Source organism: Ischnura elegans, chromosome X (assembly GCF_921293095.1).
Source record: "Ischnura elegans chromosome X, ioIscEleg1.1, whole genome shotgun sequence".
In the NCBI taxonomy this organism is placed as follows: domain Eukaryota; kingdom Metazoa; phylum Arthropoda; class Insecta; order Odonata; family Coenagrionidae; genus Ischnura; species Ischnura elegans.
In genome coordinates this window covers 66,100,767-66,127,638 of record NC_060259.1, presented here as the reverse complement: position 1 = coordinate 66,127,638, position 26,872 = coordinate 66,100,767, and the positions used below count along the sequence as shown (strand labels likewise).

Sequence of the window (26,872 nt, the reverse complement as noted above, 5' to 3'; positions counted from 1 at the left end):
TCTTACTTAGCCGTCGCGTTTTCGCGCGCTTGAAAATTTTCACTTTTCATTTAATTGCAAAAAATAGATATTGTCATTTAAAAATCTAAAATCGTTAAATACGCACTCCAGGAGTAATAATCTTTCTATTAGGCAATAAAAAAATAGGAAACCACCCTATTGGAGAACTGTTGGAGGAGGCCCAGGAATCGCGAGAAAAATATCTCGAATTCATACGAACTAGCATATTTTCCGGAGACTGATCCTAACATCTGATCCTTATATTTGTACATTATGGACTGAATTGAACAAATTCCGCGGCCAAAAAGATCTTCGACTTCAGGAGATCTCTTGATCTGGCAAGAGTCGCAAAATTCTGCGAGCTAATGCGAAGAGGAGGAGAATTCAGAAGAGGTGGATTCAGAAGAATCTGAGGCTGAATAATTATAATACATAATTGTAAAGTTGTAAGGCATCGACCATGCTCATATAAGAATAAAAGAGTCACTTAAATACCATTTGGATACTTACTCATAATTACTTTTTACATCCAGGAGTACGAAGTCTGTGGAAATCGCACCTCTTCAACGTAAATCAACGCACCCAACAACCCTGCTTTTAGTCAGCCAGTGGCATAGGCGGATCTAGTGGGGGCACGTGCCCCCCCCCCCCCCAGACCCTTAAAAATATGCAAGTTTTTTAAAAAGGTCCATTATCATTGCGTTCGTTTTGTATTAAGGCCGTTTTACACGGTACACGGAATTGCGCAATCTGACGTACGTGCGAAGGCGCAATGAAAATTACGTCGTGTAAAGCGGCGAATTGCTAGAACACATACGAGAATGCATATGTGCGAGACGGCAGAATAGCCCCTGTTCTAATTTCGTTCATGCATTCGCGCAATTCCACGCCATTTCAGAAATAAATGCAGCGCTAACCTGCGCAATTCCGTGTACCGTGTAAAACGGCCTTTACAAGGTATCCTTGTGCCCCCCAAGAGCAAAATCCTGGTTACGGTCTTGCTCCCCCCCCCCCCCCCCCCAGAAAGAAATCCTGGATCCGCCCATGGCCAGTTGATGAGTTATAGTTGCACAACATTTTCTAAAGCAATAGTTTTTTCTTAAAAAAATAACTGCAGAAATGAAATTAGCAAGCCAAAAATCACAGAAGATGCAATTTTCAAATAAATCGGACGAATATTTGATTTTTGCCCCATTTTTTCGCCATCCGGTCCACTGTGAGCCGTGAAGTTGAAGCTGCTCAGCAGCAAGGCCATGGGACGGGGTAATGTGGGAGGACAAAGAATATCGAGGTCGAGTGCGCGAGGGTATGGGTAAGAGGAGAAGGAATAGTATGAGAGCTGTCCGAAATTCCTGCTTTCGCAGCCTTCGACCAATCACGCTTTGCCTCTCCCCACGTACACTTGCACCGACCTGCACCCGCTGCACCCTTTCTCCACCTCAATCTCAGCCAACCATCTTCAAGGGTCTTGCAACGCTCATAACTTTCTTAATTGTTTCCTGAACTCTTCTCTCCCATTCGTTCTTTGCGGTTTCTTTTCTGCGAATCACGTGAATCATGGTTGTTGGCGGTTACTGGCGTGCTGGCGTTTTGCGTTGCAAATTTAAATAAGATGTTGATATGTATTGTGTGGGTATCGGTGGGTATAGAGTGGCATTTTGTGTGGTGAAACTGCTCCCGGGGACGTTTAGAATTAAAAAAAACGAATCGGTGGCTGCGACGTCAAAGGCACTGGAAATAATATTCTTCCTCAGAATTGGTAAGTACTTAAGTGACTTCGAACTCATGATTTATGCAACATATCTTAGTAAGGAGAAGAATTTGTTAAAGCGTTGAACTCATTGTTTTAGACGTTTTAGATGTCATGGGTGTTCGTAATTCACTCGGCACAAATAGTTGGCTGTTTGAAAGTATTGAGACAATCTTGAATTCTTCCTTTCACATATGCATAAATTCAGTTAGCTAGGTGTCATGATGAATCAGGATTTATCCGTTTTTTTAAGCGGAGAGGATAAATGAGCAAATTCAAGGGAAGTACTCGCTCCCTTAATTAAAAGCGGATCGCTAAGTCACTGCTCACTGAGCGATCACATTCCAGTGAGCGCTTCAGTGGGGATTTTGAAATTGTAAATACGGAGAAAATGATTTCTCGTCAAAGCTCTACGAGTCGCGTGATATTTATTGGAAATGCCTTTCGTGTCGATCGTCTAAACATGTCGTTGCGAAAGTGCATTGGTGCACTGTTCATGACAGTTGACGATGAAATCTTGCAACAACAGGTTGCAGAACTAAAAATGTACGTTTAGCAGTTGTTGTGAAGAAAAAGACTCACATTTGTATAGTCCGGGGAATCTGTGACTTCATGTGAAGTTTTTTTAATTACATCTCAAAATTGGTCAAAATAAATCCTACGGTTTTAGCTCTTTGTGGACATAGGCTTACAAATAATGGGGCTATAGCTATATATATCTCAGCGTGCTGGGAAATTTTTCAATAATTTTTACCATAAATGTCTCGACTATTTTAGCATCTCCTTCCTTCTTTTAGCAAAAGAAACTATAACTACATATTACTTAAAGAGGTGTGTTACTGATGAAGTTAGTCAATTTTCTTGTTATATGAAGAATCTTGCTCAAATTTGAAAATGCAGTGATGGCATCAAACAAAAACACTCGAGTAAAAGCAATAAAGAAGCAATACCAGCACTTTCTCAATCATATTAAGCATTCCTATATTAATCATAGGATTTCATGTACCATAGCTAGGATTAGGGCCATAGCTAAGATTATTGGCTATGGGCTGACAGATGCAAAAACAATACGATACTTAGGAGGGGGGGTGGCATGATGAATACAATAAAGTGATTGAAGTTCAAGTTGCCCAGGTTGGGCAGTGCCAGGCAAGATTTAAGAAGCCTGGAAAATTATTAAAACTTCAAACGTAAGTCTACAGACCCCCCTTAAAATTGATAGAAACTTCTGGTGCAGCCAGAAATGATCTTTCTGATCTGACTGTTAATATCAACTATCATTTTATCCAGACTTCTTCTGTTAATAGATCTGTTGCTCCTCTAACAGCATCTTCTATTAACATCTTTTTTCTTGCATCTTGCAGGGAAACCAATCTTAAGGCTGTCACTCTTAATCTAGGAATTATAAATAGTCGTGGCATTGAAGAAATTCCCAATTTTGTTATTGGCATCTCTTATGAGTTAATAAATCTCCTTTTTTGTAATAATTGAGTCCCTACTGAGATTTACTTAAGTGAAACAACCTTTAAATTTACGGCCTTGCTTCTATGCTTTACCTGCGTTGAAGTGAAAAGAAAACCAGTGGAGGTTGGAAGGATGTCAGTGCAGCACCATTGCAATTAAATGAGGGAACACCTACTTGTCTAAATCATGGACTGGTACTCTGCTGCTGCCTAATCAGTTGTCACTACCTTGCTGAAATTCCTTTGCCTGCTAGGCTGAAATTCACTTGCCCTGGGTGCTTGAAATCCCGTTGTCAAATCCAGTGAAACACCCTAAATAATCAACTTCTGCATCAAAGTCCAGAGTGCGATCACATTGCCTGTTCTTCTTACAATTTGTCATGCTTAATAAGGGATACATGGGTGATGTTAGGAAGACTAGTTCTTACTGCAATGACGATAACAATTTTTATGGTACACTTTTATTGAAGCATGACTCGATTCTCATTCTTTATTGTACAATCAGAACAAAAACCCATACCAAATTACAAAAATGAATTATGTACTTATTCTTCCATATTTGGATACAAAAAGTTTATAATTCTGTGAAATAATAAAACTTTGCTGCTCCTGCAATAGAAAAGAAACATGCCTGATGAGTGTCATGAATGACTTAGCACAAAAATGAATTTGACAGGGAATCATCTAAATGAGAAGGGATAGAAAATTCTGATACATACATGTTAAAACATAATTCACACTGAATTTTTTTTCACGAGCCATAAGCTGTGTAACAATCTCTCTATAGCTTTCATTGCGGAGCATGATTTTCGTCAATGCAAAAATACACAGAACACAATGTGCAATTCGTACTACTTTTCTTCTCTCTTTCAATGCTGGTTCATAATAATTCATAACCACTTTCAACATGATATTTATTTTTCTTTATGCCACACAATATCTTTTAATTTCCTTAGAGGTGTCCCTTTTGGAGAATGATTAACATTCTTCATATTTTTTGGATGTTCTCTTTAACAATTTGTTACTCCCTCCTTCTGTTACATATCTCTGGTTTAGTAGTGGATTGAACAGGTTTTTATACCTATTTTTTAAGCTTGGTTTTAAAAAAATTGTGGAGTCGATATATACCTCGAGCGAGTAATTTACATGAAACATCATATTAACATTCATGTGCTACTCTGCAAATGCCTTGGTGATTCTATAGATGGATTTCAGACTGGTGCAAATATAGTTGATAGCTGTTATCATGATTCTTCCTGGACAACTTACCAGTAGTCATTTTGATTTTCTCATGATTTATTTTTGCAGCCAGGGTCATCAGTTGTTGCTTAATTTCTCACTTTCTTCTCCTGAAGAATATTTTTAACATTACTTGTGAAGCAAACTATGAATTTACCCATGAAAATTTAATGTAGGGGTACAGTTTGAGCCGTGAATATTTTTATTTTGAATCTGGAGAAATATATAACGCTCATTGTTTCAATTTGTTTCTCCTCGGATGGATCTCTTGAATTGAATTATGTTTAAAAATATCTCTGAAAGGACTTCATGTGAAGGCTATCATTTTAGTACAATATGGTGAACTCTGGAGAACTTACCCATTCTTTTATGGTTTCATTAATGTTTTTATTTGCATAGTATTATAATTTTTTCTTGCTTACTCCCTGTAAATCATGGGTTGAAAACACCCCTGGGATTGTATTTCCCGGGTATTGCGTGGTGACTGAACTGTAGAATTCTCCCTGTAAGTGAGAGAAAAATGGCCATAATGAGAGTATTACAATTAGTACTGATATATTTTCTCAGGTTCATTGTTTTTATAGGTTCCATTCAGATGAACAAATAATCTTCAATGATTAAATTAATTCAGAAATTTTCATCATCATCATGGGAAATCATGATACTGAAACACGTTATGTGAGAAATGTAAAATGATCTTCATCATTCCCTAATGAGATATTTTCTGCTTGTGTATGCATTACTTTGAAGTAAGTGAATTCTGGTATGATATTAGGCACGATGTGGTGGAAGTTCGTAATATTGTTGAAATGACACATTGCAATATTTCCACTTATAGATTTATTTTACACTACGCGTTTCGTCGTTACAGCGACATTTTCAAGTGTGAAAAAAGTCTTAAAGATTTTCCTTATATAACATGGTGCTTGAGGGGAGGGTGGGAGTAAGATGGAGAATGGGGTTTGGGTGACGAGAAGCGAGCATATTGAAGGCTGTGGGGTGCAAGGCGTGCAGAAGAACAGTAGAAGAAGGACATGAGGTCAACTACCCAGGAGGAGAAGATCATCTGGGCGAGGACGCTATCCCGACAACCACAACCCGAAAGAAGACAGTGAATGAGTGTGGGGTACCCTCACCCATCCTAGAACCTTTCTTTTCTTCCCCCTCACCCTGCCTCAGTTTGAGACCCTAAAACGACCCTCCAACCCCCCCCCCCCCCCCCACAGCCTTCAATATGCTCGCTTCTCGTCACCCAAAACCCCATTCTCCATCTTACTCCCACCCTCCCCTCAAGCACCATGATATATAAGGAAAATCTTTAAGACTTTTTTCACACTTGAAAATGTCGCTGTAACGACGAAACGCGTAGTGTAAAATAAATCTATAAGTGGAAATATTGCAATGTGTCATTTCAACAATAAGTGAATTCTCCTGGATTTTAGCTTCAGTAACATTATCAAATTTATGAGAGCTATTGCATTAAGGGTACCGTTAGAAATCTTCATAATATTTGGGGCTGAGTTTACAGCATGGGTTTTGGGCATCACCAATAAAAGGTAAAGAGCAGATACATTAGCAATTGAAGATAATATCATTGAGTTAAGACTGAAATAAGAGCAGCAGTTTTGACTCTGTAGTGGAAGATGTAACTTTGATGGCATGCAGTGTAAATGCAATATAAGCTCTATACGGTAGGAGTGCATGTAACTGGAAATGCAATTTTTCAAGAGATGACACAGCATCCAAGTAATTAAGTTAATAATTAAGGGCTATTTTCCCATCCGCTATCTTTTTAGTGGTATAAAGTATAAGTGTTATAAGACATGCGTGGAGGAAAGTGGTAAACTTCTTGCAAGTTTTTGTTTTGTAGCAAATCATGAGTAGCAGAAAGATTTTGTGATGGATTTAATGCAAATTCAAACGGTTATTCAATGATAACATTTTCAAGTGATGGCGCTGCAAACAAATGAATTGAATTGCAGGAAACTCCCGATTATCTGGGCTAATGATGGGGAGAGGTGGCACAAATAATCGGAAAACGCAAAGAATCCAAACCTTCGTTTAATATCTTGTGTTTTTCATAGTTTCTGCAAATGTATGCAAGTTATAATGATTTATGCTCATTTGCTGCTTTTTTAAATAGCTTTCCGGAATCAGTAAGGGCTATTTTCCCACAGGCGATCTTACTAGTGGTATAACCGGTTGCCGGCCTCGGTGGCGGCGGGGTAACGTTCTCGCCTGCCAAACAAGAGGTCGCGGGTTCGAGTCCCGCCTGGGTAGGTTTCCCCGGTCCAGGGCATGGTCGTTTGTGTACGTTTACTTGTTACATTTGTTGAACACCCCGGTGTAAAATGGCCAATGAGAGCTGTATCCGGTGGTTTGATAATAAAATAAAAAAACAAATAAAAAAAATAACATGTAAGTGTTACTAGACATGTGTACAGGAAAGAGCAGCATACTTCTTACAGGTTATTTGTGTGGCAAGCATGAGTAGCTGAATGATTTTGTGATGGATTGGATTCAAATTCAAAACATTTTTCATGATAACTAGGTACAAACATAATTTCAATTTTTTTCAAGAGAGCTCTGCCTATTTATTACTCATTTTTAGTTACTTTGGGGTATTCTACTGCATTAATTCCTTAATAGCTTGAATCAAATCCCTAAGAAAATGCACAGTATTATGAACTTTGTGGAACTTACCAGCTGTTGTTGTATTTGTTTTATCCATTTGGCCAATTTCATCAGCTGTTATCATGGTTCTTCCTGGAAAACATACCAATAGTCATTTTGATCTTATCATGAAGTATATTTTTTAATAGTACTTGCGAAGCTAACTATGAATTTACCCATGAAAATTTAATGTAGGGGTACAGTTTGAGCCGTGAATATTTTTATTTTGAATCTGGTGAATTATAAAACGCTCATTGTTTCAATTGGTTTCCCCTTGGATGGATCTCTTATATTGAATTATGATTAAAAATATCTCTGGAAGGACTTCATGTGAAGGCTATCATTTTATTACAATATGGTGAACTTTGGATAACTTACCCATTCTTTTATGGTTTCATTAATGTTTTTATTTGCGTAGCAGTATGCATTTTTCTTGCTTACTCCCTGTAAATCGTGGGTTGAAAATACTCCTGGGATGGTAATTACTGGGTATTGCGTGATGACTGAACTGTAGAATTCTCCCTGTAAGTGAGAGAAAAAAGGCCGAAATAAGAGCATTATAATTAGTTCAGATAGTGATACATTTTCTCAGGTTCATTTTTTTATGGTTTCCCTTCAGATTAACGAGTAATCTTCAATGATTAAATTAATTCAGATTTTTTCATCATCATCATGGGAAATCATGCAATTGAAGCACGTTATGTGAGAAATGTAAAATGATCTTCATCATTTCCTAATCAGGTATATTCTGCTTGTGTGTGCATTACTTTGAAGTAAGTGAATTCTCCTGGATTTAATCTTCAGTAACGTTATCAAATCCATGAGAGCTATTGAATTAAGGGTACTGTTAGAAATCTTCGTAATGTTTGGGATGGTTTTCATCATGGTTTTTGGCAATCACCAATAAAAGGTAAATAGCAGATACATTAGCAATTTAAGTTATTGTCTTTGGAGATAAGATTGAAATAAGAGAAGCAGTTTTGACTCAGTAGTGGAAGGTGTAACTTTGATGGCATGCAGTGTAAATTCAATATAAGCTCTGTATGGCAGGAGTGCTTCTAACTGGAGGTGTAATTTTTCAAGTGATGGCGCTGCAACCAAGTGAATTGAATTTCAGCAAACTCTTGATTATCTGGGCTAATGATAGAGAGAGGTGGCGCAGGTAATGGGATAACACAATTAATGTAAACTTTCACTTTAATTTCCTGTATTTTTCATAATTTCTGCAAATGTATGCAAGTTATAATTATATATGATCATTGCTGTTCTTTTAACCCTTTCACTGCTGTGGACGTACCTAGTACGTCCGCACGGCAGACTGCTGTGGACGTACTTTTTCTTCCTCCCTGCCATGCAGTCAGCACTTTCGCCCAAGCACTTCGAAGGGTCGCTAATCCCCGACCCTATCCTCGACCAGCTAACCCACGCAGGACTGTCTCCTCGACCCTACGAGCAGGCAGACAACCTCCCGAAAAGTGACCGCTCTGACTGCAATTTGAAAATCAATCACTCAATACGATCATCAAAAACTTATTGTTTTCATCGCACTCCTGTCAATCAAGCAATCAAGTACGTCTTTGAACCGTGTTTCTGCGATGAAAAATAACGGTTTTGTTAACTTTGATAAAATGGCCATTTTTCCGGTTGTCCGCAGCCACGTTTCTAGAAAAGTTAACAGAATCGTTATTTTTCATCGTAGAAACACGGTTAAAAGACATGCTTGATTGGCAGGATTTCGATGAAAACAATCATAATTTGATGATTGGATTGAGTGATTGATTTTCAAATTGCAGTCAGAGTGGTCCCTTTTCGGGAGGTAGGTCCGAGGAGGTAGGCTGGTAGGGTCGAAGAGACGGTCCTACGTGGGTGAGCTCTTCAAGGATAGGGCCGCGGATTAGCGATCCTTCGGAGGGTGTACCAAACCCATCCTGGAAGTACCTGCTCCATGGGCCCAGGAAACGCATTTTAACATTTTCCCCGCATGTGAGGAGTAGGTTTTCGGATATTGAACAGCAGCGAAAGGGTTAAATAGCTTTCCGGAATCAGTAAGGGCTATTTTCCCACAGGCGATCTTTCTAGTGGTATAACGTATAAGTGTTACAAGACATGCGTACAGGAAAGATCAGCGTACTTCTTACAAGTTTTTTGTGCGGCAAACCATGAGCAGCGGAATGATTTTGTGATGGATTGGATGCAAATTCAAAACATTTTTCATGATAGCTAGGTAAAAACATAATTACTATTTTATTAGGAGAACTTTGCTTATTTATACCTCATTTTTAGTTACGTTGGGGTATTCTACTGCATTAATTCCTTAGTAGCTTGAATCAAAGCCCTAAGAAAATACACAGTATTATGAACTTTGTGGAACTTACCCGCAGTTGTTGTATTTGCTTTATCCATTTGGCCAATTTCTTCAGCTGTTATCATGGTTCTTCCTGCAAAACATACCAATAGTCATTTTGATCTTATCATGAAGTATATATAAATGTAAGTATATTTTTTAATAGTACATACTTGCGAAGCTAACTATGAATTTACCCATGAAAATTTGATGTAGGGGTACAGTTTGAGCCGTGAATATTTTTATTTTGAATCTAGTGAATTATATAACGCTCATGGTTTCACTTGGTTTCCCCTCAGATGGATCCCTTAAATTGAGTTTTTTATTAAATATATCTAGAAGAACTTCAACTGAATGCTATCATTATAGACCATATGTTGAACTTTGGAAAACTTACTCATTCTTTTATGCTTTCATTAATGTTTTTATTTGCGTAGCAGTATGCATTTTTCTTGCTTACTCCCTGTAAATTGTGGGTTGAAAATACTCCTTGGATGGTATTTACTGGGTATTGCGTGATGACTGAACTGTAGAATTCTTCCTGTAAGTGAGAGAAAAATGGCCAAAATAAGAGCATTACAATTAGTTCAGATACTGATACATTTTCTCAGGTTCATTTTTTTATGGTTTCCCTTCAGATTAACGAGTAATCTTCAATGATTAAGTTAATTCAGAAATGTTCATCATCATCATGGGAAACCATGCAACTGAAGCAGGTTATGTGAGAAATGTAAAATGATCTTCATCATTCCCTAATCAGGTATTTTCTGCTTGTGTGTGCATTACTTTGAAGTAAGTAAATTCTCCTGTATTTTAACTTCAGTAACGTTATCAAATCCATGAGAGCTATTGAATTAAGGGTACTGTTAGAAATCTATGTAATGTTTGGGTTTATGGTTTCATCATGGTTTTAGGCAATCGCCAATAAAAGGTAAAGAGCAGATACATTAGCAATTTAAGTTATTGTCTTTGGAGATAAGATTGAAATAAGAGAAGCAGTTTTGACTCGGTAGTTGAAAATGTAACTTTGATGGGTTGCGGTGTAAATTCAATATAAGCTCTGTATGGCAGGAGTGCTTGTAACTGGAGGTGCAATTTTTCAAGAGATGACCCTGCAACCAAGTGGATTGAATTTCAGCAAACTCTCGATTATCCGGGCTGATGATGGGAAGAGGTTGCACAAGTAATTGGCAAACATGAATAATCTAAGATCTTAGGTTTTCCCGGCATATCAGTTGCTGAAAAGTTTCTCGGGTTTTCCATTGGATGATGTCGTCCATGTCTACCGACGTTTCGATCAGAAAGTCGCATGATCGAAACGTCAGGAGACATGGACGACATCATCCAGTGGAAAACCCGAGAAACTTTTCAGCAACGAATAATCTAAACTTTCATTTTAATTTCTTGTATTTTTCATAATTTCTGCAAATGTATGCAAGTTATAATTATAAATGCTCCAAGCTGTTATTTGAAATAGCTTTCAGGAATAAATAAGGCTTATTTTCCCACTGCCGATTTGTTTCAAAGAGCTTTGTTTATCTTTTCTGATATTGTTAATTTGATTCTTCCTTGAAAACTTACCTATAGTGTATTTCATCTTCTCAAGATTTATTTGTGCATTCAGGGTGTTGCTTGAAATCTCACCTTCTTCTCAATTAGTATATTTTAATATTTCTTCAAGAACAAATTTTGAATCACATCCTGAAAGTATGATGTAAGGGTACACTATGAGTTGTGAATATATATATTTTTTAATCTGGTGAATTAAACACTTATTGTTTCAATTTGTTCCCCTCAGATGGGTCTCTTTTCTTTATTGTATATGAAGTCAGTTGGCCATTCCATCATCATGGAGGAATTGAAACAATGAATGATATCGTGCATGGTAAAAGATACAACTGGGTGATAAAGTATAATTGACAACTTAGAGTAGCAAATTTGGAGGGGCAAGGTGGTCATTTTTGGGAAGAATAGCTTAGTAACTATTTATTTTAACGTGCAAAACTGCTCATTTACAAATTCACCCATCTTTTTGATTTCAATATTCATACTAGAATAACTATATTTTGAGGTTTTAATCATAAGAACATCATGGAAGTGTTTGTCAAATCTAGACAAAGCATGTAGTTAACTCTATCATATTTACACGTAAAGGTAGTTAAAACAGAGTATAGTGGTTTTTGATTTTTCATCAAATATCTAAGATCATAATATATTTTTTTAATTCTAATGGTCTAATTTAATCAATGCTTTTGTTTTATCTGTGAATTTAATGCCAGTAACGACTTCACAATGAAAATGGTCCTTTGAAATCATCATTTGTTTTACAGGTCAACTGCCCCTCCCTTTCATTCCTTTATCTAAGGCTTACATTCCTTATGTCTTTATATTCGGGAATACTCGGTCTATGGTCATATTAATTTACTTGAATACATGTATATTTTATGTTTCATGTAAGAGAGCAAATACTTGAATTTCCAATTTTTGTCCCTTCTCACATCTAACCTTGCATTTCCAGGATGGCCACAGTCTATTTGGAAAGCATCTGCACCAGGAGGACGTAATGACACATCAAGGGGTGGTGGCTCTTTTAAGGACCCTAGCATCTGTTGACAGACACCAGGTAGTAAGAAATAGAAATAGGGTGGTTTCCTATTATTTTTTTATTGCCCAAATTGAAAGATTATTACTCCTGGAGTGTGCATTTCACGCTCTTAGATTTTTGAATGACAATATCTATTTTTCGCGATTTAACGAAAAGTGAAAAACTTCAAGTGCGCGAAAACACAATGGCTAAGTAGGAATGATGGGAAAAGTCTGTGTGACATATTTCTGCTTCCCCCTGCGCCGAGTGAGGTGACCTTGGGGTGAGGCTTGAGCGCTGATACGACGCAGGCTGCTAGCAGGTAGCTGAGTACCATGCTAGCTAGTAGCGCTTGGCTTAAATAAGGATTATTATTCGCCTATCAAACGAAGGAAACTTTCCAAGCTTAGGTATTTGTAATGTGTGATTATTAAGAGATGTTTCCCTGAGCTCTGTGCCTCATGCATGCATTGGTAATCTCAGACGATGTAAAACTCCTTTCTACTCCTATAGAAACTAGGTCCCTGTGATGCCACGTGGAGTGGCACCGCATGGGCGCCAATCTGGCCTTTTTCAAATAAAGTTAAAATTTATCGTTGCCATTCGTCTAAACTGGGATATCTAAAACCAAATAATTTGTATATTATGAATACGCTAATGGTGGGTAAGGAATCGCAATCAATGCATTTCGTTTTCTTTAATGAAGGAAACTACCATTTTATCTTACACCAGTCATCCATTAAGAGCTGTGCCATTAAACTGTCAATTACTGCTGCCTTAAATTATTGTACTCCAATAACTATGTCAATTAGAAGCTCAGGAAAATTATGATGTACTTTAAATTTTTGGATCATTACCTTATTAGTTTTTATGCATCTTTTATGTTTAGGTCACAGTAAATTCCCACTATAGCATTAGTAAACGCTGATCTTGCTCGATATGTGAAGTTAAAAATATCAAACAGTCACAACTTGGTGAAAACTCACCTCCTGCCAAACATCCTAGTAAAGACCCTTCAACACTTATGTAGATGCATATGTAGGACTAAAATATTGTACAATTGCCTAAAACTAAATTTTCACCATAAAAATGTTATGTATTCTTGATATGCTTTTCATTTTTCAGTTCAAAAAGAAACACTATAAGCGACTACTGCCGCAGCTCGCCGTTTCCCTAGATTACTGGGGTCCTCCCAATGTTGCGTGAATGCAACACTTCCTTTATTCTTCAATAATTTGAAAAGCACTTAAAAAAATTCACCCAACTTGTTGCGATGGCCCAAAATACAAATGCATCATTGTATTTGCAGCGAAATATAATCATCGAGTGCCTCAGATTTTACATAATATGTAAACTTAGAAGATAACCTAGAATAACGACTTACATATTAATGAAAAGGTCATTGTAAAAACAAAAGTTATTAAATTTCTTCCGTAGAAAAATTCATAACATTTTAGAAAGCATTGAACTACCTATGTTAAAAATATTAACTACTTATCAACAACAAATACAGAGAAAAAAAATCGCAGAGTTTGCGTTGCGTTCACGCAACGTTGGGAAGAAATGGGTTAATGCAAAAATGATGCATATTAAACATTCATTATTGAATTATGACTCAAACAAAGCAACATTTAATGCAGCTAATCGAAAGTAATGTTATTAATGATATAATTTAACAATTTAACAACATTTCAATCCTAATCTTCCCAGGTGCAAATACCCTATTGAGAAAGGAATGACTATCACAAGAAAAGAAAAATTTTATTTGACAAATTCTTACCTTGCGGCGATGGTGGGTCACTTATACTATCCATCTCATCACAATTTTCAGATGAGTTGTCAGGCACATTTGGGTAGCGGAATTTTTTGCAATCCTCTTCCTTTTATAGCTGGACTTAACAAATGTTTCCAAATCTGTTCCACTGTAATCAGCAGCTTCACGTTCAAAATCTGTAGCTGCTACAAACTAGTCTGATATGAAAGGATAAAACATCATTCATACATTCCACAGTAAAAATTCTCTCCTAATATCTAAGAAAATGTCTTACCAACCAAAACAAGGAGTCAAATATTGAAAGGGTAGCAAATCCCATTCCTCTTTTGGTTCAACTCCCTTATACATCAGCCTCTTCACTTCAACCTCATGGACTTCCTCTGGTGGATACGAGGCATAGCTTCTTCCTTCAGATGTCCTAAGCCAAGATGAGGGGATGGTAGATACTGTGGCAGTTTTAAAATTCCTATGGGGATGAAATTTTGCTACAGCCCAAGACATGCTGAAAAATCAATTTCAAGAGTTGAAATTAATACTTTTTGTTTCAAAATAGGGCTCAGATGTTCACTTATAAACATTCATTCCAAAGTTGAGGGTTAAAATCATACCGGTCAAATTATGCATTTTTCTGAAAGAATTCTTATCGTAGTTCATGCAATTCTGAAATAGGATTAAATTTGTTTCATAGATATTACCCTACTTCCATCAATACTCAAGATGCAGGAGCTTGGAAATGTAATATTGCTCCTCTTGCCCATTTATTGGAATTTCAATGCCTTCCCTATGGGAAATATGGAACTAACTGCGCTGTCGGCGGCGGTATATGCTTTCGACAGCACAGTTAGTTCCATATTTCCCCTAGTGACAGCGCACTGTGCCCAGAGTTGTGTTTGAGGGGAGGCGTTTGAGGGGTGAAGATGGAATCTCAGGCAACACTCCCTAGCCGGAATATGTCCGGAGATTAGCAACCAGTATATAAGGACCATGGGTTTATCTACAAACCGTGAATTTGAAGACATTTAGACCGTGAAAACCTGGAGAAAACTGTGAATATTATAATTTAGATTGAGAAGTAACCCTGATTTACTGTTATTAAATTATCCTTATAAATTAAACCTTCTGACTTCAAGGTCTTCATCTCCTCTACATAGTCCTGTAAATATTCAGCACACATTCAGTAACTCTGCTGCCTCACTTCACCAGCATTAACATTTCTATTCAGTATCTGACATCTATCTGCATCTAAATGCAATTGTCTCTGTCTGCTGCAAACATCCAATAGTGGTTGATAACGTTCTTTCGGCATACACCCATGTCTCGTATAGCGCAATTTTGATTAGCGCAATTTCGATATAGCGCAAATTCGTTCCTCGGGGAAACATTGCAACGCAGTGTAGCCTAATCAAAAATCTTAAACGCTCTCGTGATAAAACGTGAACTTGCGCTAAGTACACACGAAATTTCTATCAATTTACGCATATTAATATTATTTCTTGCCTCAAATCTTCTTTTTTGTTTATATATTAATCGAAATTCATTGCTGCTCATTTGCCAAAAGTATTACTCGTCATTGGGTCTAGATAGCCGGCCTACCGAAGATTTATCTCGTCTCCTTAACAGAATGATAATAAATAATTTAGATCGTTAATTAAGCGTGGGGCTAGTGGAAATGAGTTTTTTTTTCAGCAATACGGTTTGAGACGTATTTTTGCCGTCGTAGGTTACCGGGCGATTGACTTCCAGGTAGAGAGTCTACGCTAAAGCCTTCAAGGTCATCGGTATTCACGGAGCGGTGACCGAGTTGCGCATGAATAGCATCAACACATAAAAGGGTCCGCTATAGAGTCTTAAACACAATGGCTTTGTTCCCTCCCCGCAGTCATAGCCCTTCTGCGTCTCAGGAATACAGTTCAGCAGAAGAAGGTGATTTAGATAGAGCCATACAGGGTAAAAACCAAGAGAATATGGCAAAAAATAGGAATGCGTGTAGAAAAATCAAGAATTTATCAAGAAAAACCATTAACCTAGAAGAGGACTTGAGAGAGGTCAATTGCTTTGAAAATGGAGAGCGTCAAAGCGATATTGCGCGGAAGTTTAAACTCACGATGCCTTATTCTGAATAAAGACGAAGCTAAAATATCAGTGACCTCAGCCGCACCAACTTCAACCAAGCGGTCTACACATACGGAAAGTTCATGGTGAATCAGTACAAAAAGACGAGAGTGGTAATCGCTCCGAGACATTAAGTGAAAGCTCCGGTTGGTTCCAGAATTTAAACGGCAAGCAGGTATTTTCAGTGCGGCGATATCAGCAGGTGAATCTGCAAGTGTTGATAGCGCAGCCACCACAACATTTTCTGATGAACTCCAAGCTGTTATTGAAAGTGGCTCCTTTCCCCCTCAACTAGTTTTTAGTGTAGATGAGACGATATTCTTTTGGAAAAGAATGCATTCTCGTTCATTCATTTTCAGGGAAGGAAAACCTGGGTCAGGTTTCAAGGCATTTAAAGACTGTTTCACGTAGCTGCTAATGACTCGGAGGACTTCAAATTAAAATGATTTATCATTCATAAACTCCGCTAGCTATGAAATGGCATTTAAAGTAGCATTTTCCTGTCATTTCGATGAGCGACAAAAGGGCCTGGGTGACACAATAGTTGTTTTTAGACTAGTTTGAAAAATCATCAACTGCCGGCAACGCATTACGATCCCCTGAGATAGCAGATGTTAGCCCACCCGCACGACAGGATGGAATTTCGAAAGCACGTAAGAATTTTTTTTAACGCGAATAAAAGTCTTTGAATGCATGAATACTATCTTTAAAGATGTTTTTAACTATAAATATTTATAGAAATAATGTTTTCTAAGGCTTTTTATGGGAATATAGATGTTTTAGAGGAAATTCAATACCAAAGACCTATGCTACCAGGAACGCATCCCTATCTTCCCTATGTTAAAACGCTCTCGTATAACGCAAATTCGTATAGCGCAAAGACCCCAAGGAACGCATCCCTTGCGCTATACGAGACATGGGTGTAATTATAATGGCCAAGTCACTCAAATGAGAGTGCAATAAAAAATGTGCTTTGCCAATTTTTTTCCCCCAAGAATGCAAACCAATGAAATCACTGCAAATAAAGAGTGCAATACTTTAGTAGAGCTTTAGGTAACCAAATTACAGCTATGAAAGCTATAAAAAATTGCTGCCTCACCATGCTACCACAACAAAAGGTGATGCAACTCTCTGGTTAAATAACAAAGTGGGCCAAAAAGTGACTTTTTTGGGATCAAATTTGTCCTATATAGTTGCGACCTTAATCAAAGTCTCACAGTCAGATCCGAATATTTTTAAAAGTCGGATAATATTAACCATTGCTGCCCAAGCCCTAAAGTTTAAAATTTTGCAAAAATTCAGGCTGTTTTTAGAAGGAAAAACCTACTGAAGGGAAATTACTCTAACTGATCCCATTTCCTAATTAACTAATAGTAATTATAGCTTAAAGCGTTATATGGGCTTCGTTGCAGTAATTTCTTTTCAAAAGGTTTTTGCCTCCAATAACATTCAGAATTTTTGCAAAATTTTAAACTTTAGGGCTTGGGCGGCAATGGTTAATATTATCCGACTTCTAAAAATATTCGGATCTGACTGTGAGACTTCGATTAAGGTCGCAACTTCCTCATACAGGATAAATTTGATCCCGAAAAAGTCATTTTTCTTTTCATCCTACCCTATTAAATAATCCTTTGAATATGAATAAAATTCTACAAATCTCAAAATTATATCAGGTATATTAGTTTACTCCCATGCTTCACTCGTAGTTCCAATTCTTGCAGTCCGTTCATGTTTCTCCTGTGTGCAGCAATTCTTGTTGACGACTTCTTGTTGTTAATGGTCACGTGGTAATGGACAACAATTCATGTTGACAATGTGAAAACAAACAAAAATGCGAGCCATGAATTGTATTATTATTAATTAATAATAATTATTAATTAATTGGTTTATTATTTCATTGTATAATTGAATTATAGCATTTGGTTGCACGCGTCGTCGCTCCCGATTTTTTGCCCAGAATCAAATAAATGAGTTTGTAATTTGTGTTTCCTTGATTTGTGAAATAAAATAAATGTTTCTCCATAACTGGTAACACACAATTCGTAAATCGTAATGGCAAATTCCAATGTTGCCAATCGTCATGAGTTTATCGATCTTTCAGCTGTCGTATATAATTATTTTATTGAATATCCGATGAAAATTAGTGTTCTTAATATATTTAAGAAAATAATCTGGTAATTTTAAGTACTTTATTTCCGACTTTCATTGATATCGTGTAATACGAATGCCTAAATAATGAAATGTGCAACTTCACGAAACTAAGAAGTACATAATTAATTTGAGAAATATCATTACAGATGATGAACAGATTTATCTGTGGATAAATTGAACTTTATTTTACGACCTTAAACTTTTTCTTTTGAACATGCAATTAAGTAGATGCCTCACTATATATTTTTTATACTTCACCGTTGGCAATTCTGCACGCGAGTAATTAAGTGGTAAAGAAAGGGTAAAGATGGCAATGGGTAAAATATCCCTATTTTTCCCAGATATATTCCATCCATAATATCTTTTGTGTTCACTGGGATTAAAGTGAAAGTTTGGGTTATCCGTGTTTTCCAATTATTTGTGACGCCTCTCCCCATTATTAGCCCGGATAATCAGGAGTGTACTGTAAACAGATCATATTAGTAAAAAACAGGCAACAAAGTTTTGTACCCGTAGGCAGGCCCGTCGCGAGGGCGGGGCAACCAGGGCATTTTGCCCTGGGCGCAGCAAGTTGGGGGCGCACCGTGTTCGCCGAGGAAAAATTTTTTTTAAATTTCCTTGTATGTTTTTACTTTCATAATCGATAAAATATCTTTATTACGAAAAAATGTTTTCAATTATATTTTCAACTCTCCCGATTGCAGATTATCAATGTTATGGGGCAGGAGAGGGGGGGCACACGATCCCAGTTCGCCCCGGGCGCCAGATCAGCTAGCGACGGGCCTGCCCGTAGGATAAATGAATTACTAGGCAAAAAAATCATTACTATTTTTTTCAAGAGAGCTTTGCTTATCCACACCTAATTTTTAGTTATATTTGAGTATTCTGCTTAAATATATCTGGTGAATTATATAACGCTCTTGTTTCAATAGGTTTCCACTCCAATCGGTTTCTTAACTTGAATTCTGTTTAAAAACATCACTAAAAATACTTCAACTGAAGGCTTTCATTTTAGCACAATATGTTGAACTTTGGATAACTTACCCATTCTTTTATGCTTTCATTAATGTTATTATTTATACAGTAGGCCGAATATTGCTTGGTTACTCCCTGTAAATCGTGGGTTGAAAACACTTCTGGGATGGTATTTACTGGGTATTGTGTGATGACTGAACTGTAGAATTCTCCCTGTAAGTGAGAGAAAAATGGCCGAAATAAGAGCATTACAATTGGTTCAGATACTGATACATTTTCTCAGGTTCATTTTTTTATGGTTTCCCTTCAGATTAACGAGTAATCTTCAATGATTAAGTTAATTCAGAAATGTTCATCATCATCATGGGAAACCATGCAACTGAAGCACGTTATGTGAGAAATGTAAAATGATCTTCATCATTCCCTAATCAGGTATATTCTACTTTATTGTGCTTTACTTTGAAGTAAGTGAATTCTTCTGGATTTTATCTTCAGTAACATTATCAAATCCATGAGAGCTATTGAATTAAGGGTACCGTTAGAAATCTTGGTAACATTTGGGACTATGTTTTCATAATGGTTTTTGGGCATCACCAATAAAAGGTAATGAGCAGATACATTAGCAATTGAAGTTATTGTCTTTGGAGATAAGATTGAAATAAGAGAAGCATGTGTAATATTTCAAACCCTGCCGCGTGAACGGCGGTGAAATATACAAGTATTGCCATGAGAAAAAATTCCCCTGGACCGGGAATCGAACCACGGACCTTTGGCTTTCCGGGCCACTGCGCAGACCACTACGCTATCCAGGTTCTTTAATTCCCATGGCAATTATACCGAGACTCCTGGTACTAGGTGTTAGGCCCTCGCGGTCCATCAAGGATGGCAACGCGAGGGAGAAAGGACTTCCAAGAAGCCACAACCGGTTGAGAGCCTCATACCTGCGCTAAAGCCGCGCAAAGCGGTATGTGTAATACATATTTTAGCGCAGGTATGAGGCTTTAGCGCAGGTATGAGGCTCTCAACCGGTTGTGGCTTCTTGTAAGTCCTTTCTCCCTCGCGTTGCCATCCTTGATGGACCGCGAGGGCCTAACACCTAGTACCAGGAGTCTCGGTATAATTGCCATGGGAATTAAAGAACCTGGATAGCGTAGTGGTCTGCGCAGTGGCCCGGAAAGCCAAAGGTCGGTGGTTCGATTCCCGGTCCAGGGGAATTTTTTCTCATGGCAATACTTGTATATAAGAGAAGCAGTTTTGACTCGGTAGCGGAAGATGTAACTTTGATGGCATGCGGTGTAAATTCTATGTAAGCTCTGTATGGCAGGAGTGCTTGAAACTGGAAATGCAATTTTTCAAGAGATGACACAGCATCCAAGTAATTAAGTTAATAATTAAGGGCTATTTTCCCATCCGCTATCTTTTTAGTGGTATAAAGTATAAGTGTTATAAGACATGCGTGGAGGAAAGAGTGGTAAACTTCTTGCAAGTTTTTGTTTTGTAGCAAATCATGAGTAGCAGAAAGATTTTGTGATGGATTTAATGCAAATTCAAACGGTTATTCAATGATAACATTGGTAAAAAACATTCATAGTTTTTTTTCAAAGAGCTTGGTTTATCTTTTCATTGTTGTTAATTTGATTCTTCCTTGAAAACTTACCGATAGTGTATTTTACCTTCTCATAATTTATTTGTGCATTCAGGGTCATCATGTTTTCCTTGAATTCTCACCTTCTTCTCTGGTAGTATATTTTAATATTTCTTGAAGAACAAACTATGAATCAAATCCTGGAAATATGATATAAGGGTACATTATGAGTTGTGAATATTTTTTTTTGAATCTGGTGAATTATATAACACTTATTGTTTCAATTTGTTCCCCTCAGATGGGTCTCTTTTCTTCATTGTATATGAAGTCAGTTGGCCATTCCATCATCATGGAGGAATTGAAACCATGAATGATATTGTATGTGATAAAAGATACATCTGGGAGATGAAGTATAATTGACAATGTCAACTTAGAAAGTAGAAAAATTAGAGGAGCATGGTGGTCATCTTTGGTAAGAATAGCGTAGTAACCATTTATTTTCACGAGCATCACTGCTCTCTTACAAATTCACCCATCTGCTTGATTTCAATATACATACATACTAGAATAACTACATTTTGAGATTTTAATCATAATAGCATGATGGAAGTACAGTAGATTCCGTTTAATGGGTCCACCGGTTACTTGGGGCAGCCGCTTAATTGGGGCAGATCTTGAAAAACAGAACCCAATAGAGGAATATCCTAGATTATTATCCGCTTAATTGGGACCGCATGCCGCTTTATTGGGCCATGAGTCGGCGACATAGACTCGCGAGGAAATTAAAATTTTTTGTTTTCAGAATACTATTTTTTTATATTTTCCTCCTTTGATTTACTCTTTTTTTCACAAATGTTCCTTTTCTTGCCCTATTTTGAAAGCTCTTGTTGTTATAGTATCCGCAATAGGATAGGGATTTTCTTTAATAGGACTTGATAGAAGACATTCATTCAGCGTCGCCCGTGGCTGTGAAAAAATATTTTTAACAAAAATGTTATAATTCCTAGAAATGATAATAAATTAACTTAACTCGCTGATTTATTTATCAAATAAATAGTTTAATAAACTTATGTTGCATAATAAACATTCTTCAGTCTTCCTTCTATCATTTCAAAGTTTTTCATGCCCATATACAAGAGAGTTCGCCTTATCGGGGCAGCCGCTTAATTGGGGCAAAGCGCACAAGTCCTGATATGTCCCAATTAACCGGAATCTACTGTATTAGTCAAATCTAGGCAAATTTTATATTTTCTTTTGTACCAGCATAGTAAGCTCTATCACATTTACATGCAAGGCAGTTAAAACAGAATATAGTGGAAGCCCGGTTTTGCGAGTTCCCTGGCTTTTCATGAGAATCCCATTTTTGCAAGTGATATTCTTTGTACTGCCAAACGGCCTATATTTTACATGTATAAAGAAATTGGATTTAACGAGGTCAAAAAGTTCCTTCCACTGGGTACGCTCAGTTTTACGACTTATTTCTGGTAGGCGATGCACCGCTGAGCAACCATTAACTATTGTGCTTTGTGTTTTCTGTTTACTAAACACACAATACAAGATGTTTGTCATATCTACAACACCTAAAGCCAGTTACCCTCAAGCATTTATGTGATTTACGGCCTTGAGTACGCTCCGCACACTCCTATTTTACGTTCTTTTATGTTAGGCGCCAACTCTCTCCCTCTCCCACTGATGCCATTAATGTTTCAATGTATTTGTCATTGTATAAAATGATACAAAGCGTAAAGGCTGCTCTAATTCTTAAAATTCATCCCTTTCACCATTTTATTTTTGGCAATTCCTAATTTCACAGGTATTTTATCGTTATTCATATCGCGCAGGCCCTGGAGATGGCAGTACTTAAGCATAGCACAAAAAATGTTATGGTGCCTTCACAGTTCGGCGCTGTGGCTAGCGAGGCAATTAGAGCCCGTCTTTGACAATTGATATTGTCATGTCACCAGCTCGCTGCATCGTTGCTGAAAAATCTGGCCGTGTGTCTGCGTGAAGGTGGCAGTATGCCGGTGATTTTGAATTGGCGTTTTTTTCTATGGGAAACTTAGGATGTACAAATATGCTGGAGTGGCTAGAATGGGAGTGACAAAAGCTATTTCGATTATTCACTATTATTTTGAAGTTTTAAGCATAGAAATTTTGTATCTTTCCGAAACATAGACAAATGTTAACCCTAGATTAGGTTAAAATCACTGAGGTGCATAGATTAGTGTAACTCATACCCGTCAATGTTATCACAAGCTAAATACAGCGTGAGAGCTCCTTGCTGGTTACTACGGTTTTTAAAATTCCTATTTATATTTTATAATTATGCCCTCATGATGTGCTCAGCTGAAGCTATTTAGATAACTGGCATGGCTGACATTGCTGGGATTGAGGAGAGAAAATGCACGCAACTTCAAAATTTTAATATAAAATATAAAATTGATGAAAGCACCTACTTTGATTTGTGCAGAAGATCTGGGGATGTATAAAGCACCAGTAGGAACGTATGCAGATGCAATCGAAAGACGTCCACAGGAGAGACCATGCCAAGGGGGAGATTCACAAAAACTGCGAAGGAAGAGCTGTCCTTCTCCACGGCACGCACTCAACTGAATACTTGCATGCATTTCTCATAAGAATGGCGAAAATTCTTCCAAAAATAGCGATAACAGGTGACACAGAGCGAGTCGCATTCTATTCCTCGGTGTCATATAACGACCCTTTTAGCATGTCTTATCGCTTGGAACAGGGGGCGACGAAGAAATAAAACAGCTGCGTCCGAACGTGTGCCATGGGGAGAGATTTCGGAAATGCATGTGCCTAAAAGTGGAAATCTGCCTATTAGTTTCCTATAGCCACAGTCCCTTAGCCCTATGGAAAATCCCTTTCAAAAGCACCGCCCTACTAATGGGTTGGCGTGGTCACACCATCCTTATAGTTCCTAGGATGCCTGAAGATGCCAAGTTCAGCTGGTAACCCTAGTATGTGCCTCTGAAACTCGTAAGATTAGCTGCATTAGTTATTCACGAGTCTAAATAGTCTACTGTACTCTCTAACTAACCATTATTTAAAAAGAAGACTAATGAAGTCACAGAAATTACAGCCTCGAAATCCGGTAGTAATTTCTGCCAAGGATTTTCCCAATTCCACTTTCTCATTCAAATGAAAAATTGAAAGGTTTCCTGAGAAACTCCACCACTTTTGTCCATGAATAACGTAATGGTGGTCGTAATTATTCCAACCTAGTATCATTAACAAATACGTACAGAATAAATGAGAAAAATGAGAAAAAAATTATTTCCATTTCTGTAACCAATGTACTCAATCCCCTGTGGAAAGGATCGTTTAGAAAATAAGTTGCAAACATATTCTGGAAGAATGTTCTGAGGTATAACGGTGTATTGTAAATACTTAGTTTAAAATTGATAAAAAAAGACAGAGATTATTCAACTGTGTTTAGCGTGTATATATGTAGTGACCGTATTTTGTAACACGAATATTTTTTTCTTCGATGAAATGGAAGGAAGATTATGACTAAATGTTGATTGCAAAAATATCAATAGGATTAAAACGGATATTTCTTTCAAATGTCATTACAGTTAGTAGAAATATATAGAAGAGTAAAGAAGAAATCACATTTTAATTGTTTTGAAACGACCAACCATCTAACAAATCAAAAAGTTTATATTTATAAATATAAATAAATGAAATCAAAGTACTCTAAAAATTTAAACAATAATTCGAAAACGGAAGGCATGTCAAGGTAGCGTAATCCAGTGTGTGTGCAGGAAACCACCATTAGAGTAAACAGAACAGAGCAGAGGAGCGTGGGGAGCGATTGAAAGACAGACTGGTGTGGCATCAATGTGATGCCACCCGCCTGTCAGCCAGACCTGCGCTAGGCATCAATGCTATGCCATCGGCACTCAAAGGATTAAAATTCATGAATACTCGGTCCATGGTCATATTACTTGACTTAAACACTGATGGTTCATACATATTTGAAGTTTCATGTAAGAGAGCAAATTCTTGTATTTCCATTTTTCTCCCTTTTCACGTCTAATCTTGTGTTTCCAGGATGGCCACAGTCTATGTGAAAAGCATCTGCACCAGGAGGACGTTATGACACATAAAGGAGCTGTGGCTCCTTGAAGGACCCTACCATCTCTTGTCGGACACCAGATAGTAAGTATGTAGTGAGAAATAGAAATTATGGTACACTAGTCTTCCATTAAGGTCAAGTATCAAATCATGGTTCCATTAGAAAAATGTGGAATAATTTTCTAATTTGATTTCCGATAACATGTAATTATCATCTACATTTCATTTCTATGAGTAACTGCATTCTTCTTTGCATATGTGAACATTTTGAGCACTTATCTAAATAATTATGAGAAATTAGAATGATCAGAACAAATTCCAAAGGATATCAATAATTTAAATGCAGTTAATGTAATTCAAAATGGTGATACTCTTGTATGTATGGTTAGACATTACTGTGTCATGGTAGACTTGTCCTTTGGATCTGAGTAAAAGACATTACTTCCAGGAAAATTGCTAATTTAAGGAGCATAAAGGTCATGTTTTGGTGTGAATAAGTTTTGAATGTTAGATGATTGCACTTATGATGAAACCACTCTGTGAAATTTAAGACAATATGGTTGTTTTCGAGCCATGTTGGATTGATTAAGTTAACAAATATTTAGCATCTCTACTCTCAGATTGATCTTCATATTCTCTCCACCACAAATGCTTAAACAGTACTAAAGAAGACAGATGATCAAATATATTGTTTGTATGTATTCCCCTCAGATGAACAAATAACCTTCAATGATTAAATTATTTCAGAAAATATCATCATCATGGTAAATCATGATGCTGAAACATGTTATTTGGGAAATGTAAAATTATCTTCATCATTTCGTAATCAGTTATTTTCTGCTAATGTGTGCATTACTACGAATTAAGTGAATTCTCCTGGATTTTTATCAATATTAAATAAGCCAAATTCGTAATAGGGTGGTTTCCTATTATTTTTTTATTGCCTAAATCGAAAGATTATTATTCCTGGAGTACGTATTTCACCCTTTTAGATTTTTAAATGACGATATCTATTTTTCGCGATTAAACGAAAAGTGAAAATTTTCAAGCGCGCGAAAACGCGACGGCTAAGTATGAATGATGGGAAAACTCCGTGTGACGTCGTTCTGGTTCCCGCTGCCGCAAGTGAGGTGACCTTGGGGCGAGGCTTTGAGCGCTGATACGACTCAGGATGCTAGCAGGTAGCAGAGTACCCTGCTAGCTGGTAGTGCTTGGCTTAAAGAAGGATTATTAATACCTTACCAAAAGAAGAAAACTTTCCGACCTTAGCCAGATTTAATAAGTGGTTATTAATTAATGTTTCCCTGAGCTCTGTGCCTCATGCATGCATTGGTAATCTCAGACGATGTAAAACTCCTATCTACTCGTATAGAAACTAGGTCCCTTTGACGTCACGTGGAGTGGCATCGCATGGGCACCAATCTGGCCTTCTTCAAATGAGGATAAAAATTGACCATTGCCATTCGTCTAATCTGGTATTTCTAAAACCAAATAATTTTTATATTATGAGTACACTAATGGTGGATAACGAATCACAATCAATGCCTTTCGTTTTCTTTGATGAAGGAAACTACCCTATTCACAGGCATCAAATTTGCTTTCCTTAAATTTCAGACTTTAACTAATGTAAGCAATGTAGAGCAGAATGGATAGGAAAAACATAATTTCAAATATAAATATGCCGATTGGAAATCACACTGTGACAACATTTGTTTCATGGTCAATAATGAAAATTGTTTATCAACAAATGCACAGTTGTTATTTTCCAAGGTTTGGTTGCCCAACGTCATTGTCATCAGTCATTGTTGCCAAAGTTTTTTTTTTGCTCATCAAGATTGTGGAGGACAATCTGGCACGGAAACACTCTAAATTCAACCCTTTCACTGCTGTGAACGTACCTGGTACGTTCAATAAGCAGGCTGCTGTGGACGTACCTTTACTTCCTCCCTGCCATGGGCTCAGCACTTTCACCTGTTAAAATGTATTTCGTGTGGCCATGGAGCAGTAACTCCCAGCATGGGGTTGGTACACCCTCCGAAGGGTCGCCAATCCAGAACCCTTTCCTCGGCAAGCTCACCCTCGCTGGCCTGTCTCTTCGACCCTGCAATTTGAAAATTAATC

General features: G+C 37.3%; 2 long non-coding RNA genes across 2 annotated transcripts in view; one reads left to right on the top strand and one right to left on the bottom strand.

The window, feature by feature from the left end:
- Positions 1-1,505: 1,505 nt before the first annotated feature.
- The window catches only part of LOC124171725, a 51,516-nt gene continuing 26,149 nt past the window's right edge, over positions 1,506-26,872 (top strand). The window contains exons 1-3 of the long non-coding RNA XR_006867928.1: positions 1,506-1,759; positions 11,988-12,092; positions 24,728-24,835. This is a non-coding gene — a long non-coding RNA (uncharacterized LOC124171725). The remainder of the gene's footprint in view (positions 1,760-11,987; positions 12,093-24,727; positions 24,836-26,872) is intronic.
- On the bottom strand, positions 3,690-26,845 carry LOC124171720. The gene is made up of 12 exons (XR_006867922.1): positions 26,686-26,845; positions 20,723-20,850; positions 19,135-19,278; positions 14,102-14,329; positions 13,834-14,024; positions 11,051-11,170; positions 9,867-10,010; positions 9,501-9,563; positions 7,504-7,647; positions 7,156-7,218; positions 4,812-4,955; positions 3,690-3,822 (listed from the first exon to the last, which is right to left on the bottom strand). It is a non-coding gene; the product is annotated as an uncharacterized LOC124171720 (long non-coding RNA).